This window comes from Sminthopsis crassicaudata, chromosome 4 (genome assembly GCF_048593235.1).
Source record: "Sminthopsis crassicaudata isolate SCR6 chromosome 4, ASM4859323v1, whole genome shotgun sequence".
Taxonomy (NCBI): domain Eukaryota; kingdom Metazoa; phylum Chordata; class Mammalia; order Dasyuromorphia; family Dasyuridae; genus Sminthopsis; species Sminthopsis crassicaudata.
The window spans coordinates 216,570,336-216,589,295 of record NC_133620.1 but is presented as its reverse complement, the minus strand read 5'-3'; the positions used below and the strand labels follow the sequence as shown (position 1 = coordinate 216,589,295).

General features: G+C 33.1%; 1 long non-coding RNA gene across 1 annotated transcript in view; it reads right to left on the bottom strand.

Annotated features, from left to right (window-relative positions):
* LOC141541226 (uncharacterized) overlaps positions 1 to 18,960 on the bottom strand; it is a 127,541-nt gene that overhangs the window by 59,868 nt on the left and 48,713 nt on the right. The window contains exons 2-4 of the long non-coding RNA XR_012481698.1: positions 11,475 to 11,605; positions 10,795 to 10,910; positions 2,559 to 2,588 (exon numbers count right to left, since the gene is read on the bottom strand). This is a non-coding gene — a long non-coding RNA (uncharacterized LOC141541226). The remainder of the gene's footprint in view (positions 1 to 2,558; positions 2,589 to 10,794; positions 10,911 to 11,474; positions 11,606 to 18,960) is intronic.

Sequence of the window (18,960 nt, the reverse complement as noted above, 5' to 3'; positions counted from 1 at the left end):
TTTCCAAAAGGAGTCAACTATGATCAGATAAATTGATTGTAAATCACCTCTGAGAGGAAAGTGGAAAGTCAAAGCTAAAAAAGGAAAAAAGGAATAGTGGAAGAAGACTTTTAAAATCCAATCCTAGACAAATCAAGGTCTGAAGTACCACAGCCTCGAGGTATGTGTAGATGTTATTTCATGTTCATTAAATATTATTTGTGAGGATTCTTAGAGGACATAAGTGTCTTTGACCTAGAAAAAGGGCAAGTGTAAAGCTCATCCATAAAGAAAAAAAATAATAATTAGAGTGATCAACTCAATTTGGGCAAATCAAGCTATCAATTTTTCTGACACAAAAGGAAAAAAATACCACTTCTAATAGATGCTTTAAAAAGAGCTGAAGACAGGTAGACTATAAATAACTAAATTGGAATATGGTAAGATCACAGAAAATTGTTCTTGCTATGAAATCATAAGTAACAATTCACTTTTCAATTCTCTTTTCTGTCTTTCATTAAGGCCTTGTTTTCTTTTTAAATATTGACATATGCCAAGTCTCTTCTGTCTTTATTTTCTCTTCATTCTCACCTAATCAAGATCCTTCAAAGGACAGTCTCTCTTGAAGATATATTTCTAGGTCTAACCACTCTCCTGAGATCCAGTCCTTCATTTCCATCTGATTATAAGATAAGACATCTCCATCTGTATGCATTGCTGCCAAGTTCAACTAAAGATATACAAAACTTAGGTCATCAGAAGCCTTCCAAAACATTACCTTCTCTTTAATCTCGCTTTTTTTTTTTTTTTTTTTTTGTGGACGGTACAACTATTTTCTAACTTAAAAAAAATGGATAGCATTGTTATAGTGCTTTACAAAACTCTTTATGTATATTGCCTTATCTGATCTTCACAACAACCCTATTCATGTCATCCCCTCATCCACATTTCCAAGTGAGGAAACAGGGTGAGAGAAGTTAATTAATTTGTGCATAGTCACATAACTAGAAAATGTCTGAGGCAGTATTTTAAATCAGCTTATCCCAATGCCAAGGCTAGCACTCCATCCACTGCTTCACCTAGCTCTGGTAAAAAGGCATTGGACATAATAGATCATGAATAAATGTCAGTTGAATGGAACGGAAATCATCTGGCAGACAAATCTATTTCGTTTATGAAACCATCCCCCCACCCTCCAAAAAAGAATTTGGAGATTTCATTTATAATTAAGTGAAAGATGGAAATAATTTTATTGTTGATTAGCTTTGCATTGAAAGAATATAAACACCTATATCAATATTACTTCTCTCAACACTATGGCATTCATTTTTTGGGGGGAAAATATTGAAGAAAAAAATTCTACTTTAAAAGTCCTTTCCAATGTATTCACACTCCAGGTCCTTCTTAGTTTTAAAGATTTCAGTTCTTTAATAATACAAACCTATCCTATTTATAGTATGAATAAACAAAACCATAGCTTTACATAAAACATAAATTGACTAAGTTGTGCCCCTAAGACTATTTACATGATTGAATTATTACAGGTCAGCATACTTTTTCATGTAGCCAGAATCATAACTAGGGTGAGCTAAGCTGGCCTTTGTACCATATGTACTTCCTCTTTGTAATGACCACTGTTGTTGTGTAGTGTCTTGTATTTTTCTAAAAGAAAAGGGCATCATTCTATTCAGGGGAGCATGGACTATCCAGACCATACTTGGCAGTAGAACTATCCTGCATAGCACTAAATTTCACATCCTCCCCTAACTCTGCTACTGAATTTACCCCAGGCATAGTTTCTGCTTAGAGCTAGCCAAACTATCTCTGGATCTCTTCCAAAGTCTCAATTACCAGAAGTGGTAGAAGGTGTACTGGAGAATTTGAATCTTTCCATATCCATCATCCCTCATTCTCCATGGAGCATTGCAGGGTTTTAATTTTAAATTGGCCAGCATTATGCCTATTGAATGAGTCATAGCTTTTTATTATTCATTAGGTACCATAAATATATACAAGTAGGCATTCATTTTTAATGAAAGATAATGTTTTGAAAGGTAATAATAGTCTTAGAAGATACAAGTTTGTTAATATTCTTTTAGTAAAGATTATAATTTTTCTTCTTGTAGGATCTTCACATTTTCCCTAGGTAATAGGAGAGAGAAATCAGATAGGAAGAAAAATCAGAGAAGTGATGATGGAGACATACATTTTTAGAGAGTAAGTCAGATAGGGCCATTTTAAAAATATATATTTGATTCAAAAATAGAATATTTTATCAACTTCAATTTATTGTCTCTATTTAATTTAAATGTATCAGATATATAATGATAATATCTATATCTATACTCAATGTGGGCAGTCTGTTGGAAAACATGATGCAATAGCACAAGTAATTCCCATACCAGAAGTTCCATATGCCCACAGATCCCCATTATCTGTTCATCCTGTGAGCATGTAGATTGATAAATAACAAGTTTTTAAGAACTAACATTAAAACTCTTGGAAATAATGGGAAAGGAAGGTATGTTCATAATTTTTTTTAAAAAATTAAAGTGCAAAATACTATATAGTGATCTTACCTTGCAGGAACATGAATGGGACCAAGACTTCTATGTACAAAAAAGAAAAAAAAAAGTCACTAAAGGAATCAAATTATCTCAAGCAGGCTCTTGAGTCAGAAGTTGTTGTTGTTCACTTCTAGAGATTTCTTGACTAAGATATTTCAGGGTTTTGACTTTTCCTTCTTCAGCTCATTTTATAAATGAGGAACTGAGAGTTAGGTGATTTGCCCAGGGTCACGCAGATACTAAGTGTCTGAGGTCATATTTTCTTTTGGCCAAGTTAATATCTAAATTTTCTGAGGCCAATCACTTGCTTTATTTAGATCTCAGTTTTCATTTGTAAAATGGAGGAACTGAATTAAATCGTCTTCAGGATCCACTAAAGATTTAAATGCAAATGGTTCCAAGTCTTAGTGCAGTTTTAAATTATACCCTGCTGTAAGATATCAGTTCATGTTGAAACACTAAACTTCCCATGTTGTCTAGCTGCCTATGAACCACATGCTATCCAAAGACTTCATTTTTTAATCCTTGTCCAGTTTTCCTTATGAAACAGGTTTTACTTAAAATAAAACAACCAAACAAAACTCTCCAATCTGGGTTAAATTAATTTAGTCAAATTCAGCTTTTCTGGTTTCAAAATACTGGGCTTTATGTGTCAAAGTATTACATGATAATTCATTATACCGAAGTATGAAGAATTTATAGATACTATATTGAGCACAGGAATTTTTCTACCCTGACTAAATGTAATAAACATTTCAAAGGAAACCTTGAGATTCATGAAGAAAACAGTACAAATGCAAAACAAAACAAAACAACCCAACAACAATACTTAATATAAAGGCTACTATCAGATGATAGGAATGTCATTGTATATTCTTTAAATCATCCAGTGATGGCACACATGGTACTCCTTTAATGAAAAAACAAAAACAACAAACAATTTTCAATGCTTCTCTTTAAAGAAAGAACACTTGATTTTCAAATGTGACATTTAGCTAAGGGTATATGATGTCACGGGAGAAATTAAAATGTCTCATATGAGGAAGACAACTTTGGATACCCCACAATCATTTATTCTTATTTATTCTTAGGCCAGGAAAACATTAACATCTTTCATTGCCCATTCATCTCTAACTCTATTTTAATCTCTAATTATGAAACTATGGATTGTTTCCTACTTTTAATTTTGGGGACAAAACACAAATAAACTACAAATCACCACTATTCAGGTACTAGGAAATATCCAAAAATGTCTTTGAAATCATTTTTGGCTGAAAAATTTGTGTTATTCAGCTGTTCGTAGATTCTTAATTGCAATTTTCATTTTTATTTACCAGTTTATAGTTATTCTATTTTCTAATAGTGATTTTTCTAGACACTGTTTTAGTTTGGCATTCAATTATTTCTCTGCTTTATGCTAAGTTGGCATTTACTTTACTTTCCATGTGATGAATAGGTGAGGCTATTATTGACCCTATCTTGTGGGATATTTTTAATTCATATTTCTTTCAAGGGTCAACCTTCAATGGTCAATATCTTCTTTACCTTGGAGGCCCAAGATGCTTTGAAAAGATGAGCATTTGGACTTGTTGATAAGACTGAAAGCTAATCTAAACTGTTTGGGAATATGCAAACCAAAAACATTTTGAGGTACAAGAAAGAACTTGAGGGATATATACAGAATTTGAGACTTATTATGAAATACTAGGAAGAAAAATTTGTTATCCCTTTTGAAAATTTAGTTTTATTTGTTCTACATACACAACTTTACTGATGGACATCTGTAATTAATTCATAATTTATAATCTGCTAGTGTTAATATTATTATGATATTACTTATGTGCTGAAAAACAAGGATTTGAATTCAGGACTATTTGACTTTAGATCTTGTCCTATTTTTTTATAATATATTTCTCCTAAAGTCAAAACTAACTTAAATTGATGGACTGTAGAATTTCATCATTGATAACTATAGATCTGGAAGGGACCTCAAAAGTTATCTATTTAACACCATCACATTACAGATGATAAAACAAAAGCTTGGAGAAAGAAACTGACTTGTCCCTAGTCTTCTATATACTAACTCAAAAGTCTGGGATTTGAATCCAAGTTGAGATAAAACTCTAGGTTGATGCATAATATTTGTTTGTTTGTTTGTTTGTTTGTTTGTTTGGAGGGGAGAAGAAGACAGAAAGAGGGAGACAGGCAAAGACAGAGAGACAATGAGAGACAGCAATAAAGACAGAGACAGAGGCAGAAACACAGAGGAGGCAGAGAAAGAGAGAGAAACAGAGATAGAAAGAGAGACAGACACGGAGAGACAGAGAAACACATAGAGAGAAACAGAGAGAGACAGACAGAACGACAGACACAGAAAAAAAAGAGACAGAGACAGAGAGACAGAGATAGACTGAGACCGAGAAAGAGAACTGATTTAACTGATTCTGCATTGCTGTAGCAAGATGGCAATTTTGTTTCTAAGTAGAAGATGAGGCATGTTCTTGGGGAGACCAAGTCATTGTGGGGGAGTTAAAGATGGCCATCAAAGACCAGAATGAAAGGCATATACTGTATCTGTTTCCCTTGACTTTAGGGATAATAAAAGATGGAGTCTCTTACTGAGGAATAAAGAAGCCTTGAACAGCCCCAGTCTTAGTGTCAGTGGTAATCCCAATTTCCTGTAAGACATCTCCAGATGGCCCTGCTGCTAGAAGGTGCATGGGGATCCAAGGGTATAGTATAGCCTAGTTAATTGTTTAATCTTACTTCTAAGGTTTCCCCATTGAGGATGTGTTTGACCACAAAAGGCTGATCATATAGTGAGAATAAGAAACAGATGGACAGCCCAGGTTTTATTCTTGTACTTCCAAGATACTAAAAGAAAAAGAGGAAGGCCTTTAGGGCATTTGGTATATCATCTATGTGAAAGATTTATGTGAAACCATGGGCAAGAATCACAAAGGTTAAGGAATTACAGCAGGGATTTTATTATGTCTAAGTAGGAAGACACCTATCAGTGAAATCATATATTGATCAAAATATCAAATTATGTTTTTTTTCCCCCCATATAATGGAAGATTATTAAAGCTGCCATTTCACTGGAGTCCAAGAATATAACAGGACTCAGTAATATGATTGAGTAAAACTCTTTCAATAGAAGAGAAACACATAAGGATTTATTGAGATGATTATCTGACATCTGAGGACATAAAGAGCTTTTGCTGAAAAAATGTGATATGAAAGCTGGGTTCAAGGTGAAAGTTTCAGGTTAAGAGAAACTATGATCTTCCAGTTTTCTTACTTTCTACTCATGGGAAGGATTAAAGTTACTAGGTCCAGGGAAAGATGCAAGTTGGGGAAGAATTTGCTATCAATTAGAATATTGATGCTTAGGCAAGTAGTATGTCTGATTTCCTACCTTAAAATTTCTTGATAAAAAAATCAGGGGGATTTGGAGAATATTGGTATAATATTGAGATTTGAATATCAACCTGAAATAACAGTCAATCAACATTGTTATTTTATTTTGATTATCATGAAGTAGTTTCATGTGGAGCAGAGACACATATCTTCTGATGCCTCAGAGAAGGAAAGACTGATTTCTGGTTTGATTGTTTTTCTCCACCCCATCTCTGACCTGACCATGGGAAAGTTTCAGTGTCCCAGGAATACACAAATAAATAGAAAGAATTTCCTTAATGGAAATTTGGTATACAAATGAATTTATATTTGTCTCCCAAACTCCCCTCCCAGTATGTTTTTGTTGTTGTTGTTGTTGTTGTTGTTGTTATTTTTTTTACCATATTCCTTCTTCACTGCTTTGGAAGACAAGAGGTTTTTTATATTAAAATAAAACTAGAACATGTATGGATGATTTTAACCAAGGTGAAGTGACTAATAATTATTGTTGGTACCAGTTGTAAGTCACCTTCCCCACTGACGAAAAACCAAGTTTAGTATTATTACCCATATCCTTTTCTCTTAAAATGAACAAGCTCTTAAATGAACACATGGAAAAAGACATTAGTGCTTATATAAACTAATCAACAAGCATTTTTATACACCTACTTTGTTCTAGGTAATGTGGTTACATAGGAAAAAAAATAATATTTCTACTCTAAATGAGTATGAACATAGAAGCATGAGCACATACATATTCATGTGTACACATGCGTATACAGCATATATAATAGGTATAGTATACCTATATACATAGTATGTAAATTGTAGTAAATAGTAGATCCAATGTATAGGTTATGGGGGTATATGGGTGTGCATGTATACTTATATCCATATATACACATACATATACCCACACATATAAAGTAAGTGGTCTTGTCTACCAAAGTAGTGAAAAAAGAAACCAAGATCTTAGCTTCTCTGAAACTCTGTCTATCCATTACCTAAAATTGTCTGTCAATTCTAAATCTGTCATATAAGCCATATTCTTTTTTTTAATTTTTAAAATTAATTTTATAATTATAACATTTTTTGACAGTATATATGCATAGGTAATTTTTTTTTTAATATATAACATTATCCCTTGCACTCCTTTCTGGGAAGAAAAACAAAAATGCAAACAGTTTACACTCATTTTTCAGTGTTCCTTCTCTGGGTGTAGCTGATTCTGTCCATCATTGATCAATTGGATCTAAGTTAAATCTTTTCTTTGTTGAAGATATCCACTTCCATCAGAAGATATTCTCATACAGTATTGTTGAAGTGTATAATGATCTCCTGGTTCTTCTCATTTCACTCAGCATCAGTTCATGTAAGTCTCTCCAAGCCTCTCTGTATTTATCCTGCTGGTCATTTCTCAAAGAACAATAATATTCCATAACATTCATATACCATAATTTACCCAACCATTCTCCAACTGATGGACATCCCTTCATTTTCCAGTTTTTAGCCACTACAAAAAGGGCTGCCACAAACATTTTGGCACAGACAGGTCCCTTTCCCTTCTTTAGTATTTCTTTGGGATATAAGCCCAGTAGTAACACTGCTGGATCAAAGGGTATGCACAGTTTGATAACTTTTGGGGCATAATTTCAGATTGCTCTCGAGAATGGTTGGATTCTTTCACAACTCCACCAACAATGCATCAGTGTCCCAGTTTTCCTACATCCCCTCCAACATTCATCATTATTTGTTCCTGTCATCTTAGCCAATCTGATAGGTGTGTAGTGGTATCTCAGAGTTGTCTTAATTTGCATTTCTCTGATCAATAGTGATTTGGAACACTCTTTCATATGAGTGGAAATAGTTTCAATTTCATCATCTGAAAATTGTCTGTTCATATTCTTTGACCATTTAGCAATTGGAGAATGGCTTGATTTCTTATAAATTAGAGTCAATTCTCTGTATATTTTGGAGATGAGGCCTTTATCAGAACTTTTGACTGTAAAAATGATAAACCATATTCTTAATCTTAAAAAAGAATTAAATGATAATTCCTTTAAAACCATTGGGTTTTAAGGTTTACTTGATATAAGATCTAAACATTTTTGATCTGATTAAGGAAGGAAGTAAATAAACATTTATATAATGCCTACCAGGGATATATACATAGATTATCAGGTTACTGTAGGCATTGATAGAGCTAGCTAAGTGTTTGGAAAGCTCCAAAGAAAAGTATGAGAAAAAAAAAAAAAGAGGTATTAAACAGCCTAACAAACCAAAGTTCTATAGAGTCATTGCTCTGATCTCATTGTGTATGCCTGTTAGAGTTGGCTGGTCTACTAGTGCCATGTTAATCACTTCCATTAGAATTGTTTTAGAAAGATTATGAAGATCATCTGGCAAGATAAAATATTAGATACTGGCATTCTTTCCTGGGGCTTCTAAGCATTCAAACTCTGCGGTAGAGAGCACAACTCTGGTAGGCTGGTAATATTGTTCAAATGCAAAATGTACATTTACCTAAAACCCTATTTTATGGAGATCTTACACAAAGTTGGCACTCACATAGTCAGAAGAAGTAATACAAGGACATTCTCAAGTTCCCTCTGAAGAACTTTCAAATTGATTTCATGATATAGGAAATGCTGTCAAAAAACCACTCTGTAGAGCATATCATTGTCAAAGAAGGCACTGTGATCTATACATAAGATAGAATTACAGTAAATCAAAGAAACATGAGTTTCTCTAAAATAAATTTAGAAACATCTACACTCCAAATGTTCACATGGACTATTTGGGTTCAATTGATGGTAGAGTACTTTGGGTTTGTATTGGTATGATCAATCATAATTGGATATACTATACTTTTACTCCAACATAAGACTGTCACTTTGGTGTTCTTAGAGAATGATAGAAAACAATGAACCATATGTCAGGCAGAGTACTAAGTGTTTTTTACAAATATTTCATTTTATCTTCACAATAAGCTTGAGAGGTAGGTGGGTGCTACATCTAATTTTATATTTGAGAAAACTGAGGCAAATTGAAGTTACTTGACTCCCAGATCAAATAAGTGTCTGAGGTTGGATTTGAATTCACATCTTGCTGACTTTAGGACCATTGCTCTAACCACTGTACTAGCTAACTATCCCACTAGTTTCTTCCTTACTTTTGAGATTACTTCTAATTTACCTTGTCTATGTCATGTATGTAGATAGTTGCATGTTATTTCCTTCATTAGAATGTAAGCTCACTGAAGGCTTTATATATATATGCCCAATATTTAACATATAATAATAGTTTAACAAATGCTAATTGAATTAATTTGTTGAATTTTAGATTAGCAAAGTGAGACTCATAGAGGTTAAATAACAATGTCTAAAGTTACACATATAGCAGTGTTTCAAGTGGTATGTGAATTCAAGTTCTCCAACTAGTATCTTTTTTCTCTGTATCTTGTAGACTGACTGGTTGCTGTTACTATTGGATCATGATAACTTGATTTTAAAAAGACTATGCAACAGAAGGATTTTGAATAATGATAACTGACATTTGTATGGCACTTAAGATACATTATCTTTTTAACTTTTCATCAAATAACTTTATGAAGCAACTAGTTTAAACATTGTTAGGGCTGTTTTGCAAATGGGGAAACTAAGACTTAATTGTCTTTGCTCACGGTTGGTTCTTTTTTTGTTTCTTATTAATGGGTTTCTTAAAGTCAAGCAACTATTGATGGACAGATTCAGATATCAAAAAAAATGGCTCTTCCCATTCTATCTCAGTACATTACACTATAGCTGCTTATGTTCTTATTTACACAGAGTAAAAAAGAATGTAAAATTCTAAAACCATACTATTTAGCCATACTATTTATCTGATCCAGTAACAGTCACCAATTTATAACTTCATTCATCACAAGCCAGAATCAATAAACCAGTCAGTTGTTCTATAGACGAAATCCTGTCCTTACACATTAATCCTTTTCAACTGTCCTTTCATGCTTCTAGAGAATCTATAAACATCTACATATGCTCCACTATAATCTGTATCTATTTGTTATAGACAAAAAAAGCTCAACATTCAGCTAATATCCATTAGCAAGGGAAAACTATGAGAACCATGATTACATAAGATCATATTTGCCATTCTATTTTCTACCATAAACATTTGTGATTTTACTTAAAAACAATACTCTGTGATTTACTTCTCTCATTATATTTATGGCTATCTGCCAATAACAAGCAGTGTGTTTGAATTTTATGAGCATCATTTGAATTTCACACCTTAGATTACCTAGAGTTCAGTTTGCATTTTCTGGGAATTGGAATCTTCAGAATCAGTTAATATAAATGAGTAATATCTTTATTGCAATTATGAAGAATTCCCCCACATATTGCACCAGAGCACAGGACCATCTAATAAAATTTTAAAATCCTTAAACAGTAGCATTGTGAAAGAAGTAACACCATTGGAGTTGGAGACAAAAGACCTGAATTACATTGTTAACTCTGTCACTCATTACATGTGTGAATGATATTGAGCAAATCATTTTGCCTTTCTGGGATCAGTTTCCTCATTTGCAAAATGATAAATTGATCCAGATGATCTCTAATATCTCTTCCATCCCTAAGTCTATGATTTCTATATAAAAGCATCAAAGAGAAACCTAGTTAACAAACTTAGTAATATATCTTCTCTCTTTAGGATATTGATCCTAACTCTATGTTTCATATACCCATATCTCCCTATCCTCACCCTATTATATTAATGAAAAATAAAAAAGCTGAAGTAAAGATTGTACATACTTTGGGAGGGTGAAGGGGATAAACAAAAAACAACTTACATTTCATTTTGTAAATTCTGCTAGCTTTGCTCCAGTGAGATAACTCCTTTGCAAATTAATATCCTTGGCACCTTCACTTAGAATTACATTCCACTAATCATGAACCCCAGTGGGAACTGTGTTAGCAGGAAAATTCAAAAGTCATAGAACAAAAAAGAGGAAAGAATTAATTCTGAGGACATGCAAAAAAGAAAACAACCACAATATTCTTCTCTAATCTATAAGTTTACATATTTACAGCAGAAAGAGACTTCATTGTTCATTTTGCCTTCATTTGACCAATGAAGCAGTTGAGGCTTTTAGAGGCTAAATTATTTATCTAATATCAAATTGGTAATAAATAGTAGAGCTGAGATTTGAATCTTTTTACTCTGACTCTAAATTCAATGTTCTTGCCACTGGCATGTTCAGTTCTATGAGTAAAATAACTAAAAACTAATGTGACATACAATAGTTCTTCCTTTATATTCTATGTGTTGACAGGTTATTTATATGAAGTAGTAAATAAATCAGGCTATATAGATTTCATGGCTTAAGGTAATTAAAATATACAAGGGACAGTTTGTTAAGTTAAGAGTAATGGTAAGGAAACTTGATCTAACAGAAGTATTTTCAAATAATGAAAATTCAATTTAGTTTACAAAAAGTATAAATTTCTTTTCTACTGTGTATGTACATACCATCAAGATGTTTTCATTTGGTTAGTACATTATCAGTGTGTCAGCAGGGCATCTAAGATGATAGGAGGGTAGCAAGGTCCAGTGAAACAAGCATAGCTCAGGAATCAGAGGTTTAGGTTCAAATCTTGCTTCTGAAAAAAAAAAAATTGAGATAAATAAGCAAGTCACTTAACTTCACCATGTTTCCTCTGCAAAATGAGGGAGGTACTATGTTATGATCAAATTATTTTCACCTAGATAGTCTCCAAAGTCTTTTCTAGTTCTAGATATCAGGTCTCTTCCACAAACATTGCCTACATATTCAATCCCAAATGAGATAATATTTGTAAAATACTTAATAGGTCTATCTCAATAATTGCCTGTACTTAGTAATGGAGAGTTTAGCATAGTGAGTGACAGTACATAGTATTATTGTTCTTCTTCAGTCATTTCATTCATGTGAATTTTCATGACCCTATTTGGGAATTTCTTGGCAAAGATACTAGTATTATTTGTCATTTCCTTCTCTAACTCATTTTAAGTGAGAAAACTGAGGCAAACAGGATAAAGTGACTTGCCCAGGATGACATAACTAATAAGTGGTGGAGATCAAATTTCAATTGAGATCTTCCTGACTACAGGCACAGCACTCTATCCACAGTGCACCTAGATAAACATGGAACAAAGCTATTATTGTTTGTCCTTTGTTCTTGAAGAGGACCACAGCATCAGGGAGGGGACGCCATGATAAGCAATTGAGTTGGATTTAAATAAGGGTTGTCTTTGCAAGGTCACTGGTCTCACTTTCTCCTCCAGAGCCATCCAGTGGCAAGCTGTAGATGAGAATGAACGATAACTTAATAAATGTTTTTCCCTTTCCCCATCCATTATTACCATTGGACTACATATCTCTTATAAAAGGAGCACGTCTCCTTTTATAATGATTATAATAATTATTTAAATTTTTAAATGATTCTTTTTTTTTCTTTTAAATAATCTAGATTTAAATACATTTCCATTTGAGCATTGCTTACCATTTTTGAACTCTCTCTGTTTTACTACGTCATCAAATAAAGTTGCTTGTTTCTGCTCCCAGTATCAAACTAAACTAAACCCTAGGAAATCTTGAGAATTGGCATATAGGAACTTTGAAAGATCTGAGAGAACAGTAAGGGTTTATGAGCTCTGCTCACCATTCAAATGTGAGCTCCATTTAATCCATCAGCAAGGTTAGTTGAAGAAATAAAAAATCATGGCTGAAGACATCTTTTCCATAGATTTCTATTTCTCTCCAGATACACACACACACACACACACACACACACACACACACACACACACACACACACACACACACACACATTTTTTCCAATGCAGGCATTTCTTGAATTCCTAAAGACAGGATGCCCTGTCATATGCTAATTGGCTTCTCTGATCTCTGCAGAAAGGATATATGGATCCCATCCAAGATTAATAACTGTACATCTGTTACTTTTACAGTGAAGCAGATTTGTGATCAATAGACCTACACATGTATCTAAAATGATCAGCAGTACTGAATGGAGCTAACTATATAATTACAGAAAATGGGCTCTTTGGCAAGTTATCTGTATCTCTCAATGATTCAAAGATGTTTGACTGATATAAGTTTATGAGTATTCCAAAATGCCCACTGGGGGAATTTTTCATATGCCCCTTGTAAATTATTCTTTCTAGTGTGCCATGCTTTTCCATGATATCCTGCAAAGAGCCCTGAAAGTAGGATAGCCACTTCAAATCTCTGGGTCACATTGTAAAAATAAGTTGAACTAGGTAATTTTTACTTGTCTTCTTGCTCTAAAATGTGGTTTTATGAATAACCTAGCAAAACAGTGATAATGAGGAGTATCTTAGATACTAATAGAATAGTTTTGTATTTGGTTGGGAACTTTGTTTCTATGTTTCAAAGTTCTAGAAACTTTGTTTCTAAAGGAAAAAAAAAATCCTTTACCCTTCATATTCTGAAGGAAATGATAGTAGCTAAAATATACACAGAAATGATTAGTACTTTGTAGAAGACATGTCGATGGGGTTTCTGGCATAGATTTAGGCACAGCTGATACAGAGGAAATATTGCCAATCATCCCTTGAGTACTGATTCTAATTTGAATATTATTCCTATACACAAATGGATATGAGATCTAAAAATAACAAAACAAAAAGCATAAAATCCAGCCTCACAAGAACGCTTTAATTTTTATAAAAGCAGCTAGATAGAACAGTGAATAGATTGTTGACCTTGGAATTAGAAAGTCCTAAATTCAAATCCAACCTCAGATACTTACTAAATAGGTGATCTTAGGTAAGTTTGTTTCAGGGTCCCTAATAGTTAAATGGGGATAATAATAGAACCTACCTCACAGTATTGTTGTGAGGAACAAATGAGATAATATTTATAAAATGTGTAACACAGTGCCTTGCAAATGGTAATTGCTTAATTAATGCTTAGTTCTTCCTATAATAGGCTACAATATTTTAATAACATTTTATATAAGATGAGATCATAAAATCCTATCTTTGGCCCTTAAAATTCTTCACAAACTGGGCCCTTTCTACCTTTCCAGACTAGTTATACCTAAGCCCCACACAGTTTATGATCCAGTAGTAATGACTTTCCTGTAATATGTGTAATACCGGAGAAACTGAGACAAGATAGAGATTAGAGAGTTTCAAATAATTTATTGAAAAGGAGAGATTGTGCTGGGGGCATGATGCCCTCAGAGCTGATGTCCAAACATTCAGCAGCCAATGTGAATTCTCAATGACATATTTATACACAGTAGCTAAACAAGGCAGGAGGGTAGAGGCCAGGTGAATCTCCAGGCAAGAACTATCAAACCGGTTTTGACAGATTGGTGGTAGGACCATAAATTCTTTTTTTTTTTTTTTTTAATTTATTTTATTTTATAATTATAACATTTTTTGACAGTACATATGCATGGGTAATTTTTTACAACATTATCCCTTGCACTTACTTCTATTCAGATTTTTTCCCTTCCTCCCCCAACCCCCTCCCCCAGATGGCAAGCAGTCTTATATATGTTAAATATATTACAGTATAATTTAGATACAATATATGTGTGTAGAACCGAATTTTTTGTTGCACAGGAAGAATTGGATTCAGAAGGTAAAAATAACAGTTTACATTCATTTCCCAGTGTTCCTTTTCTGGATGTAGCTGGTTCTGTCCATCATTAATCAATTGGAATTGGATTAGTTCTTCTCTATGTTGAAGAAATCCACTTCCATCAGCATACATCATCGTACAGTATCATTGTTGAAGTGTATAATGATCTTCTGGTTCTGCTCGTTTCACTCAGCATCAGTTGATGAAGTCTCTCCAAGCCTCTCTGTATTTCTCCTGTTGGTCATTTCTTATAGAACAATAATATTCCATAACATTCATATACCATAGTTTACCCAACCATTCTCCAATTGATGGACATCCATTCATCTTCCAGCTTCTAGCCACTATGAAAAGGGCTGCCACAAACATTTTGGCACATACAGAACCCTTTCCCTTCTCTAGTAGTTCCTTGGGGTATAAGCCCAGTAGTAGTATGGCTGGGTCAAAGGGTATGCACATTTTGATAACTTTTTGGGCATAATTCCAGATTGCTCTCCAGAATGCTTGGATTCTTTCACAACTCCACCAACAATGCATCAGTGTCCCAGTTTTCCCACATCCCCTCCAACATTCATCGTTATTTGTTCCTGTCATCTTAGCCAATCTGACAGGTGTGTAATGATACCTCAGAGTTGTCTTAATTTGCATTTCTCTGATCAATAGTGATTTGGAACACTCTTTCATATGAGTGGAAATAGTTTTAATTTCATCATCTGAAAATTGTCTGTTCATATCCTTTGACCATTTATCAATTGGAGAATGGCTTGATTTCTTATAAATTAAAGTCAATTCTCTGTATATTTTGGAGATGAGGCCTTTATCAGAACCTTTAACTGTAAAAATGTTTTCCCAATTTGTTACTTCCCTTCTAATCTTGTTTGCATTAGTTTTGTTTGTGCAGAAACTTTTTAATTTGGTGTAATCAAAATGTTCTATTTTGTGATCAATAATGGTCTCTAGTTCTCCCTTGGACACAAACTCCTTCCTCCTCCACAAGTCTGAGAGGTAAACCATCCCATGTTCCTCCAATTTATTTATGATTTCGTTCTTTATGCCTAAATCTTGGACCCATTTTGATCTAATCTTAGTATGTGGTGTTAAATGTGGGTCCAGGCCTAGTTTCTGCCATACTAATTTCCAGTTTTCCCAGCAGTTTTTGTCAAATAATGAATTCTTATCCCAAAATTTGGGATCTTTGGGTTTGTCAAAGATTAGATTGCTATTTTTATTCACTATCTTGTCCTGTGAACCTAACCTATGCCACTGATCAACTAGTCTATTTCTTAGCCAATACCAAATGGTTTTGGTGACTGTTGCTTTATAATACAGCTTTAAATCAGGTACAGACCACCTTCCTCTGACTTTTTTTTCATTAGTTCCCTTGCAATTCTCGACCTTTTATTCTTCCATATGAATTTTGTTGTTATTTTTTCTAGGTCATTAAAATAGTTTCTTGGGAGTCTGATTGGTATAGCACTAAATAAATAGATTAGTTTGGGGAGTATTGTCATCTTTATTATATTCGCTCGGCCTATCCAAGAACATTGAATGTCTTTCCAATTATTTAAATCTGACTTTATTTTTGTGGCAAGTGTTTTGTAATTTTGCTCATATAATTCCTGACTCTCCTTTGGTAGATATATTCCCAAATATTTGATACTATCGACTGTTATTTTGAATGGAATTTCTCTTTGTATCTCTTGCTGTTGGATTGTGTTGGTAATGTATAAAAATCCTGAGGATTTATGTGGATTTATTTTGTATCCTGCGACTTTGCTAAAATTCTGAATTATTTCTAATAGCTTTTTAGCAGAGTCTTTGGGGTTCTCTAAGTATACCATCATGTCATCAGGACCATAAATTCTAACAAACTGGGAGTTATTGATGTGTCCAGCTTAGAGCCAGGAAGTCTGAAACTTAGAGTTATAAACAATGCCAATTAGGTATCTGAAATAGGACATTTGGAGTCTTATCTTCTGGAATGTCAGATCTCCACACCCTTAATTATCTCAGTTCTAATGGGAAGAAAAGGAAGGTTGCAACCAGGGAAACTGAGGAAGAATAATTTAGGGAAACTGAGTCAGAACAATTAGGGAAACTGAGGCAAGACAATTAGGGAGACTAAATCAGGACAATAAAAGGGAATTGTGGCACAACACCTGTATCTCCATTTTTCATATCTTTCCACTGCCTCTGCCTTATGTCTAACATATTCTGCTTCCTTACTTCTGCTCATTAGTTTTCCAGGCTTCCTCCAAGACTTTATATCCCTCATTTTCTCTTCAAGAACCTTTCTGGTTTTTCTAGCTGCCAATGCCTTTCATTTTTTCAGATTATTTTATATCTATCTATCTATCTATCTATCTATCTATCTATCTATCTATCTATCTACACACACACTCTAATTATGTTATCTCCCCCATGAATGTGTAATACTTGACTACAGGAAACACTATTTTTGCCTTTAAAAAAAAATTCTAGCACTTAACACAGTGCCTGATACATAGTAAATCCTTAATAAATGCTTATTGACTGACTGCCTATAGAGTTCTTTCCCATAGATGAAATCCCATGATATAAAAATGTGTTTATTCAGCATCCCATCAACAAGAACTCTCTATTAATCATCACTCTCAAATTGTTCATTCTGCATTTAATTTTATGCAAAATTGGCAATTTCAAGTAAACAGGATCATAGTGAGGATTTAGTTTTGATTTAAGAAAACAACTTAATAAGCAACTTAATGATATATGAGAGATTAGAACTTTTTTCTATACCTTTTACATCTTCAGTGCGAATAGAAGTAAATCCTGATATTCATAATACCTGAGTCCTTGAATTTTAAAATACCAAAAGCTAAACTAAGAAACCCCCAGTATTAATAATAAGTAAATAGTGAAAATGATTTCTATATGGTATCTGAAACAACTATCTCAGCCAAAATATTTGTTTGACCAGAGTACTTTCTAGTCCTACTGCGCTATATTACCATTTCTATGGACCTGATATATTGGTATGGAATATTAGAATGTTGTCATAGTAATAAGATTCCTCAAAATAAGAACTATTTCAAGGCATTAGTTTTCTTTTTATAAATTTTTGTTAATTTGGACACCACTGACTTGGCACAGAACTGTTGAAGCATGAACATATTTAAAACTGATCCTTCAATAAAATTAACAGTATCAAACATAATTACAGAGAAATCTATAAAGAACAAATCATTTTCAAGCACTCTATATCAGGAATGTCCTGGTAAATGTTTAATAACCATCTGTCTAAAGGAAAAAAAATCTATACAGACTGTATTTTTAAGATTAATCTACGTTATCAACATTTATTCCTAAATAATAAAAATTATCCAATCAAAAATAATGAATAAAATGCTGATTTATAACATTCCTCATTCCCAAGATGTAATCATTCATTTTAAAATTTAACAATCAGCTCTTGAGAGCTGATTCCAGCTAATTCCACTACACCCCTTCTTTAGGTTCTCTTCTTTAAATAAACAATGTTGTATTAATTCTAAATAATTCTTACCTAATCATTTAATTAGTCTCCAAAGATCAATTTTATAATGCTTTATTTACAGAACTCATCATAATATATACAAGATAGGATAATCATTGAATTGTCCTTAAAATATAATATAATTTATACGCTTAATATTGTCTTTCTATTCAAATTATTAACAGCTTATAGTTTCTTCTATTTCTTTGAATCAATGAAGATATATCAAGAGAAAAAATATACATGTAAAGTATATTGCAATAGTTTTAAGATTTTTGACATTATCAGTATGATCATTCCCTCTACCAATGGAGGAGTTTCCCTTTGTAATGCAAATTCTTAACTGAGGCCGTGAACCTTTACTTCTTAATTTTTTTTTGATAATGATATTTCAATTTTATTGAAATAACAAAAATGTTTCTATTTCCTTTTCCCTAAATAAGCTTAGCATACCCTGCTAATGGTCTCATTCATATTCATTGGACTTTATGTAGAAATTTCCTAAATTTTTCCTTTCATAAACATGTGAAAAATTAATATAGAACTTTTGTTTATTTATTCTATCTTTTTTCTCCAATCAAATATCCTCTAGGAATGGCTTTCTACAAGTGCCCTCAGTTAGATAAGAGTTGCATCTGGATGTCATCATCCCATACTTCCTTTATGGCATCTCCCACTTCCAAACTGGGGCTTCTTTTCATTCTGAGCTTCTAAATGATAAAAGTATTCTATATCTTATGTACATTATTGTTTTCATGTTATCTCTTCCTTTTGAATATTAGCTCATTAAAGGCATTAAAAGCATTTTTGCTTTTTAAAAAATTATT